Source organism: Panthera tigris, chromosome F2 (assembly GCF_018350195.1).
Source record: "Panthera tigris isolate Pti1 chromosome F2, P.tigris_Pti1_mat1.1, whole genome shotgun sequence".
NCBI lineage: Eukaryota > Metazoa > Chordata > Mammalia > Carnivora > Felidae > Panthera > Panthera tigris.
The window spans coordinates 7,234,693-7,248,440 of NC_056676.1; the positions used below are offsets into that span (position 1 = coordinate 7,234,693).

Sequence of the window (13,748 nt, forward strand, 5' to 3'; positions counted from 1 at the left end):
ATAAGTGAACAGTAGAGATAATATGTGCATTCGGTAATCATTTAGTACAAAAAATACTGACTCGCGAACTCTTTGAAATCAGACCTTTTTTTTTCTTTCTTTTTTTTCAGACACATGCCTTAAATGGAGCAGGTAGTTAACAAACATCTGTTGAATTGAACCGACTCACTTATCATGGGGACTTGACCTGACTTCCCGGTGTCTAAACTAAAACATACTTTTCAAGATAAATGTTGAAAACATCAACTTCAAAATAAGGTAAAATGCTCATACGCTCATATGCCAAATTATATTTGTATGCCACAAAGGATCTATTGGTTAGAAAAAGGAAAAAAATCGGTTATTTTGTTGACCATTTAATAAAACTTAATTTTATCTAGAATAAGTTATTTTATTGGACATTATAGGCAACTGGAAAGACCAGGGAAAGCAGTGATGTGTGCCAGAGTTTGTAATTTAAAAAAAAAATCAGAATAAGAGCATTCTACTCACCGATCCATAATAACAGTCCTGAATCTCACGGTAGCTGTGTCCTTGGTCGTTGCGTGGTTTGGGAGTTACGTGAAGTGTTTGCTGTCGCTACAGGTAACACACAGGACAATGCAAACATCGCTGTTTCCTCTGACCTGCACAAAACAAAAGCCAGGTTTACTCCTAAGCTGCATCTCAGCAACAGGATGCCACACGATGCCAAGCCCTTTGCTCTGAACATTCCAAACTGTAGCCCTCTTGGTTAAGACCTTCGGGAAGCAGCTGGGGACTTTCTACAGACGCTTTGGAAATTACAGGTAAAATACGTGATTTTGTTTTTTCCTGGTCTTTTTTTTTGGGGGGGGGGGGATGGTAATTAAAATTGAAGTTTTAGAAAACTTTACCAGGTGTTTCAAAGGGAAGATATCTTTAACTTCTATTTAAACACAGAAGATTGCTTAATGGTGTGGAAAAGATACCAAAGACGAGTAAAGGAAGCAGGAAAGGCCTGAGCTAAATAACGTCTACGCTTGGTTACTGTGGGGGAGGTGAGTGAACTAATTTTTCTCGTGGAGCAGTTTTGCAGATGTTTCTAAGATATTCTAGTTTTGAGAGGTTGTTTGGACGCTTGCTCTTAAGTTCAAGAGCCTGTGGGCCATGCGTGGCACCTGGGAGATGAGCCCTAAAGCCCTGGGGACCCTTGGAGGGTGTTAGGCAGAGCAGTGGCAGGCATAATCTTAGTTTTAGAAATAACAGCTGACATTTATTGACAACGGAGGCGAATAGGAGAGTGGCTCACGGTGGGGCAGGACTCGCTATATGCCTGAAGGCCACTTAGGAGGCTCTCGGGACGGTCTAACACGGGATGACAGAAATGAGAAGAACCACATCAAAGGACAGGAAAAGAACATTCAGGGAACGAGACGGAGTGGGGATATATTAGGGACTCATGCAGGTTTTCACGTTCAATAAGTTAACACTCAAGCTGCAAACGTCTTCCTCGTTTGCGGAGTGGGTAGACTGAGAGGAGAGGCACGGACGTGTTAGGGCAAGTTCACAGGAAGTGGGATCACAGCGCGTGGGCCCCGAGCTGGAAGCCCGCCCTCCCCTCCCCCGGGCGTGTGTCTGCAGGCAGGTGCCTCAGAGCTCCTTACATCCATACACTAAAGTGCTGCCTGAATGTTAGATATTATCTTGGAGTTTTTTTCCTTATCAGTTCAAGAGGAGGTTTGTTTGCGTTTCGATGAGGTGACTAGCTGTTCTGAGTGCCGTGGAGCTGGCAGGAGCAACAGGGGACACACAGGGGCCCCCAGGCTCAATGCACTTGCTAGGTGTGCAGGCGAGAGGTCCCTCCTACCTCGCTCAGTGCTGTGTTCCCTGTGCCCCCTCCCTAGCGAGAGGAATGTGGCTGGTCCCCGAGGTCCCTGCACCGAGGCGGGGGCCAGTGGCTCTGGCTCAGAACACCTGCTCCGAGTCTCCCAAGCCTGTGTGAGTTTATTTCACTGCCACCTTCCCGTTTCCACCTGTCAACTGAGAATAGGAAGGGCAGGGCTGTGGAAGGCCACCACCTGCAGTGCTTAGTACACTGCGAGCACACAACATACACACAAGTAGATCTTACTTGTCCTGGAAGTGACCCGCGGAGACCCGCACCGTCTGTAGCACATTTGGTGTCATCCCTGTGCGGGTGGCCGTCAGTAGCTTTATGTGGGATGGAGCGGGACCCTCCGGGTGGGGATATGGGTACATGGCTGGCTCTCGGACTCCCCTGAGGATTGGAGACAAGGCTACTCGGCAGCCCCAGGAGCTGTGACAAAGATTTGGACGCTAGAGAGATCGGAGCTGATCTCCAGAGGGACACACAGTGAAATTGCCCCGGCAGGGACTGGCGGTAGGAGTCGAGCCCCCTTACCCCGTAGCCTGGCCTCATGGACTGAAAAGCCAGTCCAGGTAAACCTCCTACTGCTAAAGCTTCTTAATAAATCCCCAATCGCCTCAATTCGTTTGGTATATTTGAAATTAGTGGCATAATACCTTCATTAAAACGCACTATGAAATCTCTCTCTTCCTTTTGGACAACCATAATTTATGTGTTTAAAATTTGTAACGCGGATTCTGAGTAGGCTCAAAGTGATTGGTAAATTACTTGCCATCGACACTATAGTAACAGGTGTTTCCTTTCTGTTTGTATTTGCTGTGTTCAGTGTCTTAGAATAATTTAATAGCAACATAACATAAAGGCCAAACAGCACCCTTAGAAACTTGTAAACACAGGGTGCCTGGGTGGCTCGGTCGTTCAGCGTCTGACTTTGGCTCAGGTCACAACCTCATGGTTCACAAGTTCAGGTCCCACATCGGGTGAGATTGAGACCCGCTTTGGGTGAGCACGAGCCCCGCTTTGGGGAAGCATGAGCCCCACTTCGGGGGAGCCCCGCTTCTCTCTCTCTCTGCCTCTTGATCCCTTGCACGCTTCTCTCTCTCTCTCTCTCAAAAAAAAAAAAAAAAGAGAAACAGAGACTGGGGCATTACCACAGCTGAGGGATTTCTTCAGTACAAGGAAACGCTAGAGGAGTTTGGCAGGCCTATGACAACTAGTCAAGTCAGGCAGGAAGTGAACAGCACAAACCATTAACTTATAAAAAAGTGAGTTGTGGCATTTCAGATGTCAGTGGTGTATAAACTCCACCCACTGGATTATTTTATTCCAGGTTGATTTACTTAGTCACAAAAGAATTTTAGTAACTATAAAACAGAAAAAAAGATCAACAAGAGGTATCATTGTTAGAACATTCTATGAGCATACCTCTGTTTTCTATGCATGGTTGGTGAATGCCAAATTCTGATTAATTATACATCCTGCTAATATATGAATTAATATCAGAATAGCATACATGCAATACCTGTACTTGAATAATGGAAACACAGTCAAGTGCAAATGAAAATAATTTTTGTTTTCCCTTGAGAAGGTGTTTCAAAATTTTATAGCATTTCAAGGACATTAATATAAATATTACTTATTGCAGGGGCGCCTGGGTGGCGCAGTCGGTTATGCGTCCGACTTCAGCCAGGTCACGATCTCGCGGTCCGTGAGTTCGAGCCCCGCGTCAGGCTCTGGGCTGATGGCTCGGAGCCTGGAGCCTGTTTCTGATTCTGTGTCTCCTTCTCTCTCTGCCCCTCCCCCCGTTCATGCTCTGTCTCTCTCTGTCCCCCCCCCCCAAAAAAAAAATAAAAAACGTTGAAAAAAAATTAAAAAAAAATATTACTTATTGCAACAAAGTACCAGAGCTAAGAAGGTATATGACATTGGCTGTCAAATGAATGGATGATCCCTAACTTGTCTAGAGAAAGATGAGGTCCTTACAGTTAATATTAAGTAATTTAAAATGAATCCTCCTAAAACACTCAGCACCTTTTCTATTACTCCAAGGATTCAAAGCTCAGAATTTCAAATTTCTTGTCTTATGTCATATGTAAAACTAGTAAATATGGGTGTAACATTTTCATGCTCATTAAGAAAACGAAGACTGACGGATGACTGCTTTGTTTTAAATAGTTGCATTAGTCACATCTCAAGTTACTTGATGTTTGAGACAAGGCTTTCCCAAGGAGCATATCAAAATGATAACATTTGTTTAGGATACATACACTAGTCTCTAGAATAAGTTAAAAGAAACATTTTTAGTAATATTAGGGGGTGGTGAAGTGTTACTATTAATTTATAATTATTCAGATTTCAATATGAATAGATTAAAACAGCATTTTCAGAGTAGATACCACACAGTTGGTGCCTTGTTCAGCACAGAAGAGAAAAGGTCTCTGAAGGTTTTGTGCAAAGAACAAGGGGTCAAATGCCTTCTGTTTCTACAGGCTCTGCCCTGAGTGCTGCAGTCTCGTCAGGCAGGCCGGCCACACTGGGGCATCCTTTACCAAGACCTGGAAGGCCCAGGTCTCACAATACTCAAGATATCCCAGTTGTAATTGTGGTCTCTTTCCCTTAAGTCTACACCCTGTTATCTTCTCCCCAGGTCTTACCACCCTGATAGGGAAGGAAATCGAATCTAAAGAAAGAATGAGGAGAGTGTAATTCGTTTCCTCCTAAGGCCCAGAACAGAAGGTCTAGCCCTTGGGGTTGGCTCTGGCTGCTATGGGGCTTCCTAAGGAGATCAGAGATTGGGAACGGGTCAAAAGGGAGGAGGTCCGGGCGTCTTGTCCCCTCAGTCATACTGGAAGTCTGGATTCCTGAGACATGCGCACTTGTTGGGAAGGGCCTCTCAAAGAGAACTGCAGGGCAGGAGAGGGTCATTTACCTCCTGGGATCTCCATTTCCATATATGTGATGCAGATAAAACACCTCTTTTGTAAGGTGGTTTGGTAATTAAGAACCCAGCACATTTTATTTTATTTTATTTTATTATTTTTTTTAATTTTGAACAAATCACATTAATTTTCCCCTAGGGCTTTCTTTCTTTCTTTTTTTTTTTTTTTATGATTTTCTTTTTTTTTTTTTTTTGATTTTTTTAATTTATTTTTTAATATATGAAATTTACTGTCAAATTGGTTTCCATACAACACCCAGTGCTCATCCCGAAAGGTGCCCTCCTCAATACCCATCACCCACCCTCCCCTCCCTCCCACCCCCCATTAACCCTCAGTTTGTTCTCAGTTGTTAACAGTCTCTTATGCTTTGGCTCTCTCCCACTCTAACCTCTTTTTTTTTTTTTCCTTCCCCTCCCCCATGGGTTTCTGTTAACGTTTCTCAGGATCCACATAAGAGTGAAACCATATGGTATCTGTCTTTCTCTGTATGGCTTATTTCACTTAGCATCACACTCTCCAGTTCCATCCACGTTGCTACAAAGGGCCATATTTCATTTTTTCTCATTGCCACGTAGTACTCCATTGTGTATATAAACCACAATTTCTTTATCCATTCATCAGTTGATGGACATTTAGGCTCTTTCCATAATTTGGCTATTGTTGAGAGTCCAGCACATTTTAAATGCCTTACAAGTGTTAGGTATTATTTTTAGACACCGAAATCTTCATTTCCTGGCCCCAAGTCCCACTCATTTGCCTAACACATGGAAATAGCAGAAAAGGACCAATCTATAAACAGTCTAATTGAAACGTTGGCCATTTCATCACAAATGTGGGTAAATGCACCTTGACCTCAAGATATGCTGATGTGATTGATTTGGTGGCCCGTGCATGGCTTTTCTGCACAGAGATGTTAACTCTCCAGAATATTCTAGGCCAGGTCTCCTGTGGGTGGGGCTTGGCAGCTTTCATCCCTGTCCTGGTATTCTTTTTTTTTAGTTATATTTTTTAGTTTGTTTGTTTGTGTATTTATTTATTTGAGAGATAGAAAGAGAAAGAGAGAGAGAGAGAGCAGGGGAGGGGCAGAGAGAGAGGGAGTGAGAGAATCCCAAGAAGGCTCCACGGTGTTAGCACAGAGCCTGATGCAGGGCTCGAACTCATGAACTGTGAGATCATGACCTGAGCCGAAATCAAGAGTCAGATGCTTAACCGACTGAGCCACCCAGGTGCCTCCGTCCTGGTATTCTTGATAGGGCCGGTCAGCTCAGGGAACAGATATCCTTTGGGATTTACAGCAGTGGTCTTCAACTTGCAAAGGCCTGTTTTCTTACTGTAGGCTTCTTTACTAGAAGGATTTCTCCTATCTGGTCATGATGGAGTCTGATGGTGACACTAAAATGAATGCCTCCAAATGCCTGGTGCCTGTGCCACTGTTTATGACAAAGGTGGGGTGTAGAGTCTGGAGCCCGAGTCTGGCCTGGGTTTGAAACGCACACCCGCGGTGCAAACATGGTGAGCACCCAAGTTCTCTAAACCCAATTTCCTTCTTGGTGACACAGGGAGAAGAGTAGGATTGGCCTTAGGAAGTGGTCATCAGGTCATTCTTCCCTAAATGGGCATGATGGGAGACAGTTCACACAGTCCGTGGACAGAAGACTTGTGGTTAAGGGTTGGAGAGGAGCCCAGCCTTCACTGTTACTCTCTGTGGGCACAAAGCTGGGCTTGGAGGGCCCTGGGCCCTAAACAAGCATGAGGTTGTTCAGGGCCTTTGGTTAGCTAGGCATCTTCTGTATTAGTGTCGTAGGGCTGTCATAATGAAGCGCGGTGGACTGGGTTGTTTAAGAAACAGAAATTTATTGTCTCACAGTCTGGAGACTAGAAGTCCAAGATCAAGGTGTCAGCAGGGCTGGTTCCTTCTGAGGGCTGTGAGGGGGAATCCAGTCCATGCCTGGTCCTTGTTGGCAATATCTGATGTACCTGGACTTCTAGAGTATCACTCCAATCTCTGCCGTCATTTCTGCATGGCATTCCTCATGTGTGTGTGTGTGTGTGTGTGCGTGTGTCCAAATTTCTCCTTTTTGTAACGATACCAGTCACATAGGATGAAGGGCCCACTCTATCCAGTATCACCTCATCTTGATGAATTGTGTCTGCACTAATCCTATTTCCAAATAAGGTCACTTTCCGAGGACTGTGGGTCAGGCCTTCAATATATGAATTTGGGGGGTGAGGACAGGACACAATTTAGCCCATCGTGCCTTCCCTTTTCCTAATGATAATCTTTTACTCCTTTCAATACAAAATTAATCGATGTTCTCCTGATAAGAGAGGGAGACAGGTAGACTTGAATCCCTACTTCAGAAGGCAGTGAGCTTCCCCCAGGCTATCCTAGAGGTAGGTCAAGATGCTAAAACTTAAAATAGGTCCTATGTATTCCTCCTTCCAAATCAAAGGAAAGTTCCCATATCTCAGGTTGTACTCTCTGAGGAGAGTGAAAGACCTCACCTGGCAAAGCCTCACTCCTACTATTTCCTTCCCTGCTGTGGGAAGGACTGGCCAGAGCAGGTGCTGGTCAGATCGGAGCCATTCAGTTCGAGAATCTCCATCCAGTGGCTGCCTTATTCCGCCTTACTCGTTAAGAGCTGTCCTAGCTCAGTTAGGTTGCCTTCTCCTGTTTGAGCTGCGTTTTGCAACCCAAGCTGGCCCCAGAGCGCTGTGATCAACAGGCAGTAAAGAGCCAGAGCTGAGCTCGAAGCCACATCTATCTCCCCAGACCCTGGCCTCCACCCCACTTGTCTGGAAGGGAAATCAAGGGAAAAGAGAAGAGATTTAATGCTGACTAATTATTTACAAAGGGCTCAAACAAGCAACTGCTACAGGCCACAGAGACAAAACTACCTTACGAGGCCAGGGAAGGTGTGTTGAACTTGACCGAATGGAGTAGGCGTGTTCACAGGGCCCCAGGTGCACCCTGTGGGGAATGCTGAGGACAGTGCTCTTGGTCCTGGACACCCCCTGGTCAGCCTCTGCTGGGAGCCCTGAGGGTGGTGGTGGGGGGAACCAGAGCTGACCAACCCCTCCTGGCTTAACCTTGGCCTTGGGTGTTCCCGCTTTTCTTACACATGGTTTGAATACTTAAATCCCTGTAGCTCAAAAGGCAATCTGGCCTTTGCTTTTCCAAAGATAAATCTTAAAGGAAAAACTCTTCAATATAGGCAATTATTGTGTCTCCTTAGGTCTACATGCCTGTTTGACATATTTTTGTCAAACTTTGCTTTAGTCACAGAATGTACTATTGTTATTCATCAGTTAAGGGCTTTAGACTTACAGAGGGATGCCTGCACTTGGCAAAATGAGTAGAGAACTTCCATTATATTCTGGTAAAAGGGCCAATTTAATATGGGCATCAATATCGAAGCAATTTTTTTCTTTTACAGTTCAGATCCAAACACCCTTCAGGAAACTACAAAAGGCTTTATTTTAACAGCATAATTCAAAGCTTATCAAGGTCACAGACATTTCACTTATTATCAAGAGGCTTCCCGAGGAAAAGTGAAGTAAAAATATAGGCTTCCAGAGCTTTACTTTTTAACAGGTAGGATGGAGAGGGAAAAATGTTCCCACTGGTTTTGAGGTAATTATTTTCAGCAGAATGGTCTTTCAGTGCAGAAAGCGATGGGAAGCTAGACCTCCCTTTGTAGATACAGGTGAAAAAAATCCACTCTGTGTCGGAGAAGAATCTGTTTTAAAGTCACGGATTTGAGAACGTTTCCTAAAATTTCGGGGTCCCTTGAGCATTTCTCTAAAATCTTTAGAAGAAATGTTTATAGTCAGTGTGATCTATTTGTGATTGCTTCAGTAGATCAGGCATTGTCGAAATACCCAAACTATTTACTTTTCGTCTGTATGTGTGTTTTGGGGGTGGGGAAGGTGGAGGGAGATTTGTTTCTAGTGTAATGCCTGGCAAATAGCAGGTGTTTCTCTCAGATAATTTCTGTTGCACGTAACCGAAACGTGAAAAATGGATTTAAATGTATTTCTTTCTTCCTAAAAAATGTGAAATACAGTCCAGGGTTGATCCGGTGGATCTGGAATGCTGAGACTCAGAATTCTTCCATCTTTTCATTCTGCTGTGGCTGGCTCCCATTCCCTGGATCGCCTTATGGTCCAAGATGGCTGCGAAGCCACTGAACCACATTTTAGGACGTGAAGGAGGAAGAAGGGGGGAAAAAAGGAACCCCTCCTTATTAATTACCACAAACAGGGTGGTTTAGATGAGAGAGTGTTATTGTTTCCACAGTTCTGGAGACTAGTAGCCCAAGATGAAGATGTCAGTAGGGCTGGTTCCTTCTGAGAGCAGAGAGAGAGAAGGATCAGTGGCCTGCCTTCTTCCCAGCTTCTGGTGTTTGTTGGCAATACTTGGTGATCCTTGGCTTGGAGAAGCATCACCTTGATCTCTGAGTTCATCTTCACGTGGTATTCTCTCTCAGGACATGTCAGTCTCCATATTTCCCCTTTTTATAAGGACACCAGCCATATGGGGTTAGGGCCCACCTTAATGACCTCCCTTTGACTCCATCATCTGCAAAGATCCTGCTTCCAAGCAGGAAGCAACTACCGAGGGCTAGGACGTTAATGATCTTTTGAGGGGGACACAATTAACACATAGAAATGACTCCGTTCACAACACATTGTCCCCTCCATTGAAAGTTGATGCTCCTGACTCACCATTTTTGGAACGTGGGGTTGGGTTTTTTCCCAAGGTCTAGTCTTACTTGTTATCTATTGTGAGCAAGAACAGTAAGACAGAGGAAAGCTTGGGTTATAAATTAAGGGGTTAGTTCACTCAGGCAATGGAGCTTGTTTGCTAGGTTTGGAAAATGGTCTTCACGTGGTGTTTTCAACGGATTGTCGTTAGACCTACTTGGCTGCATGTCTATCAAGAAGTGCGGTCACGGGAGTTCATTTATTCCCATGGATCAATAAACAATTATTTAGAGAAAGTGACTTTGTCAACAATTTAATTAAAGTCACCCAACCTTTGAAAGGAGAAGTAATTCCAGGTTCGCCACATATTAGCTGTATGGCCTTAGGCAAGTCACTTAATTGTCTGGACATCAGCATGCTATCTGTAAAGCATGTACTGGATTAGGTAACCTCCAAGGACCCTCCTGACTGGAACCTTCTTGGGATTACGTAGTTCTTTTCGTGTTGAAAGCAGAAAAGTGCTCTAAGGAATTGGGCTGTGCAGAGTATAAAAAGGAATCAGTTGTTAAAACACATTTCCGATTCATTAGCGTAAGTAGGTATGAGGTGGTTCCAGCCTCAGCGTAGAAGGAAAGGCTTGGTCCTTGCCATCATCCATTTTTCTGTGCTCATTGTCCACTCCTTGCAAGCGACAGACCAGCACACAGGACACACGTCCTCTGCTAACAGGGCACTATTCCCCTGACCCACCCCAGTGGTCACACACTGGTGGGTTTGTAGTGTCAGAGTTTGCATGGTTCGACTGTGTCATTTTCATCCTCAAAATAAGTAATTCTCTAAGGAGTTATTTATACGCGTGTCTGCTAACGTATTTTAGAACCCGATCAGAGTTTTAGTTACTTGTTACTAGGTACAACTGAGCCTTTGAGGTGTCCGCACTCACTCTTGATCATCTTGGCATAAAAACTTCTGCTAATAATAGCATCTTTACTATAAACAAAGATCTTCAGATGCTCTGTCCTTCTATTGTACCGCCTCTTACAATGCTCAATGTATCCTAATCCCTTTTCTTTATTTTGTCATAAAACTGTGACCCCTGATTGCAGGGAGGATACGAAGTAGACCAGCTGTCTAAACCGTGTTTGGATAAATCAGTCATCACCCTCCTTTTTTCCAAGAAAAATGAGACATAGTGCCTTGAGTGAGGCGTAGACCCTACTTTCCATTCGGTCTTTCCAAAGCAAACAGAAAAGAGGCGTAAATGTCTGCTAACTGTGCTGTGTCACCCGTGTGGGCATTCAGTTTTCAGGATGCAGCCATCCTTACTGTGAGCAGAGAGGGAGGCCAAACTATCAGTGTTTTGTCTCATTTAATACTGAGATAAAAAATAACATCAGGAGAAAGAGAATTGATTAGTGAACTTATTTCTAGTTTCATGTTTGAAAAGAATATAGAGTTTGATATGAAGTCGGGGAGACAAGCTCTCAATACAGTAGCCTTTCCCTCAAATTTGAGAATGCTTTGAGTTACAGTTAAGTAGTATCTAATTTCAGAGCTTTACTTTTTGCAAAAAAAAAAAAAAAAAAAAATCCCCCTTGACAACAGTATAATGAGGCGAGGAGTTGATTTATAGCAACGTAACAATAAAGTCAATCATCAGAGTTTTATCCCAACATTTTACATTCTGTGTTAGGTATCAGTCACTAGGTGAGGTGTTGAGCATACATGGTATTTAAAAAAATTTTTTTTTAATGTTTATTTATTTTTGAGACAGAGAGACAGAGCATGAGCGGGGGAGGGTCAGAGAGAGGGAGACACAGAATCCGAAACGGGCTCCAGGCTGTCAGCACAGAGCCCGACGCGGGGCTTGAACTCACGGACCACGAGATCGTGACCTGAGCCGAAGTCGGACGCCTAGCCGACTGAGCCACCCAGGCGCCCCAGGCATGCATGGTATTTAAAGCAACACAACCTTATGGGATTAGAACAGCTCCGATTTACAGAGGGAGAAGACAACACAGAGGGAGTTCAATAGTCTCCTCAGGTTCATCCAGTTAGGAAATAGCATGCCCAGGATTCATGCATGGAGCAGGGCCATTTGACTCAAGCCCTGAGCTCTTTCCAAATATTCTGGGGTCCTATTAACAGGGGCCTGATTGGCACAATTGGGGCCAGTGTCACGCAGCTTTGCAGGTGAGGGAATCCAACGACCACGAAGGCCTTGCTCGGACACGGATTCCTACGGCATCATTATTCCGAGCCAGGCCAGTACTGGTGGAGTTAGAAGGAGGAGGGCTGGAAGCAGGCACGAAGGGGCATGCAGAGGTGAGGGAAGCAGTTCCTCAGAGTACTTTCGGGAGGAAACAAAGTACCCCCATCATTACGATAAAAGGGACAATAAGAGTCCCATGAGGAACTGTGAAATAATGATCCTGAGAGTCTAAGGAGGGAGAGATCCTGGTAGCAAAAGTCATTCTGAACTCCACTCCACCGATGACCATGGACGGTAGTGGGCTGCACCACCGGGGAGAAGATAAGGAAAGGCATATTTGAGGACAGGGCACGGGGATGGGTCTAAAGGATGGTGAGGGTTTTGGTAAGAGGAAATTCAGGTGGGAGGTGGCCTTCAAAGCAGGGGGAATGATCCGAGAGAGGCCTAAGGGTGGTGCTACTGTACAAACAGAAAAGATGCTACCGTAGAATAGCATCATTTGGGACAAGTACTGGAAAACGCAGCCCAAGGTTCGTAAGACTGGGGCCTGGGAATATTCCAGTCCAGGGACTTCAAACTCCGTCTCATGGTTCTCCAAGGAGCCTAGGACCGGGCTTCAGTGAGTCTGTGAAGTTCTATTTGGAACTTGGAGAATGTGTCCGTGTTTCAGTTATCTATTGCTGCATAACCAACCACTCCAAAGCAAATTAAAATCGGAGGGACCTGAGACGGCAATTTATTACTCCTTATGATTTTGCAATCTAGGCTGGCTCAGCCAGGAGTTAGAACTTTGCCCTAGAACTCCAACCAGGCGTTTGGGGTCCTATCACCTATTTTCAGGCTCCTTCATGTTTAATGCCTGCCTTTCTGCCAAGAGTTTGGAGAAACAGCTAATCCCATCCAGAGGCTCCCTGTCAAAGGCCACCGTGGGGGACGTGTCCGCAATTTACACGGAAACTCCCTTTGCTGTCAAGCACAGAACTTCTACAAAAGGGCGGACATCAGTTTGGCACAGTGTGAATCAGAACTTTCTTATATCTGGAGCTAACTTGTCCTCAACCAGTGAGCCCTCCAGTTTTAGATGAAGTGAAGAAGGGGATGCAAAACTGTGACTCAGGGATTCTGCAAAAGCAATTCCTTCACTCTAAGACGATGGATGGTCTTACGACGACCTGAATTAGTTGTTCCCTAACGTAACAATGCTATTGAGATGCAGAAAAGCCACTGAGATGTCTGGAAACAGCGGGGTACTTGATCACTGGAAGCATAGAAGATGTCCATTTCCTCAGCATCATGGTTACCTAACTGGTGGGAGAGTTCTTTCTTACCCTGCGGGTATGAGCAGAGAGGAGGACACCGCTTTCTCAATCACTCACACTTTGCTGCCTTAGAAATCTCCCAGCCCATGTGCTATTTACATATCCTAAGGAGAAAAGAAAAAAATGAATGAATATGTCAGACTCTTACCACTGATTAAGGCTGGTAATCAGCCTTGGACATCTGCTCGCTTAACAACTTTATTAGCAACCACAGAGTGTATTTGTACTTCTCTTGCATTGCTTAAGGACGACCTAATTTACATTGGGCCTCTTCTCAGGCTTTAAAGACATCTTTCAAAGGTATGTGAGATATCAAAGAACCATTGACAGCTTGTGTTAAAAAAAAAAAAATGATGTCGCGTGGGTCACAAGGAAGAGATTCCAACCTAGGGGTTCCCATTTTGATTTGGGATCTGAGTGTAATAAATTATCTTTGTCATAGAACGTAACAGTTCTGGTCATATCCCAAACTGCAGGGAAAATGTTAGACGTCTGAAAGCAAAAACACCAGGAAGTGATTTATTTCAGGACAAGAGTTAATCTCTTTCCACTTTGGGTCCGGAAATTCATGGGCTTTGTTTCCTAGATAAGACTCCCTACAGCTCTGGCCAACAGGAATAAGGTGGTGAGGCAATCCTAGGTGTGGACAGTGTTATCAATAGCCTAGGGTTAAATTTGATAGCTATTTCTGACAACCAGGCTTGATTAAATTCATCAATCAG

General features: G+C 44.5%; 1 protein-coding gene across 1 annotated transcript in view; it reads left to right on the forward strand.

The window, feature by feature from the left end:
* Window positions 1-671: 671 nt before the first annotated feature.
* The window catches only part of RP1 (RP1 axonemal microtubule associated), a 50,884-nt gene continuing 37,807 nt past the window's right edge, over window positions 672-13,748 (forward strand). Inside the window, exon 1 of the mRNA XM_042973225.1 lies at window positions 672-788. The gene's annotated coding sequence lies outside the window, so the exon portion shown is untranslated. The remainder of the gene's footprint in view (window positions 789-13,748) is intronic.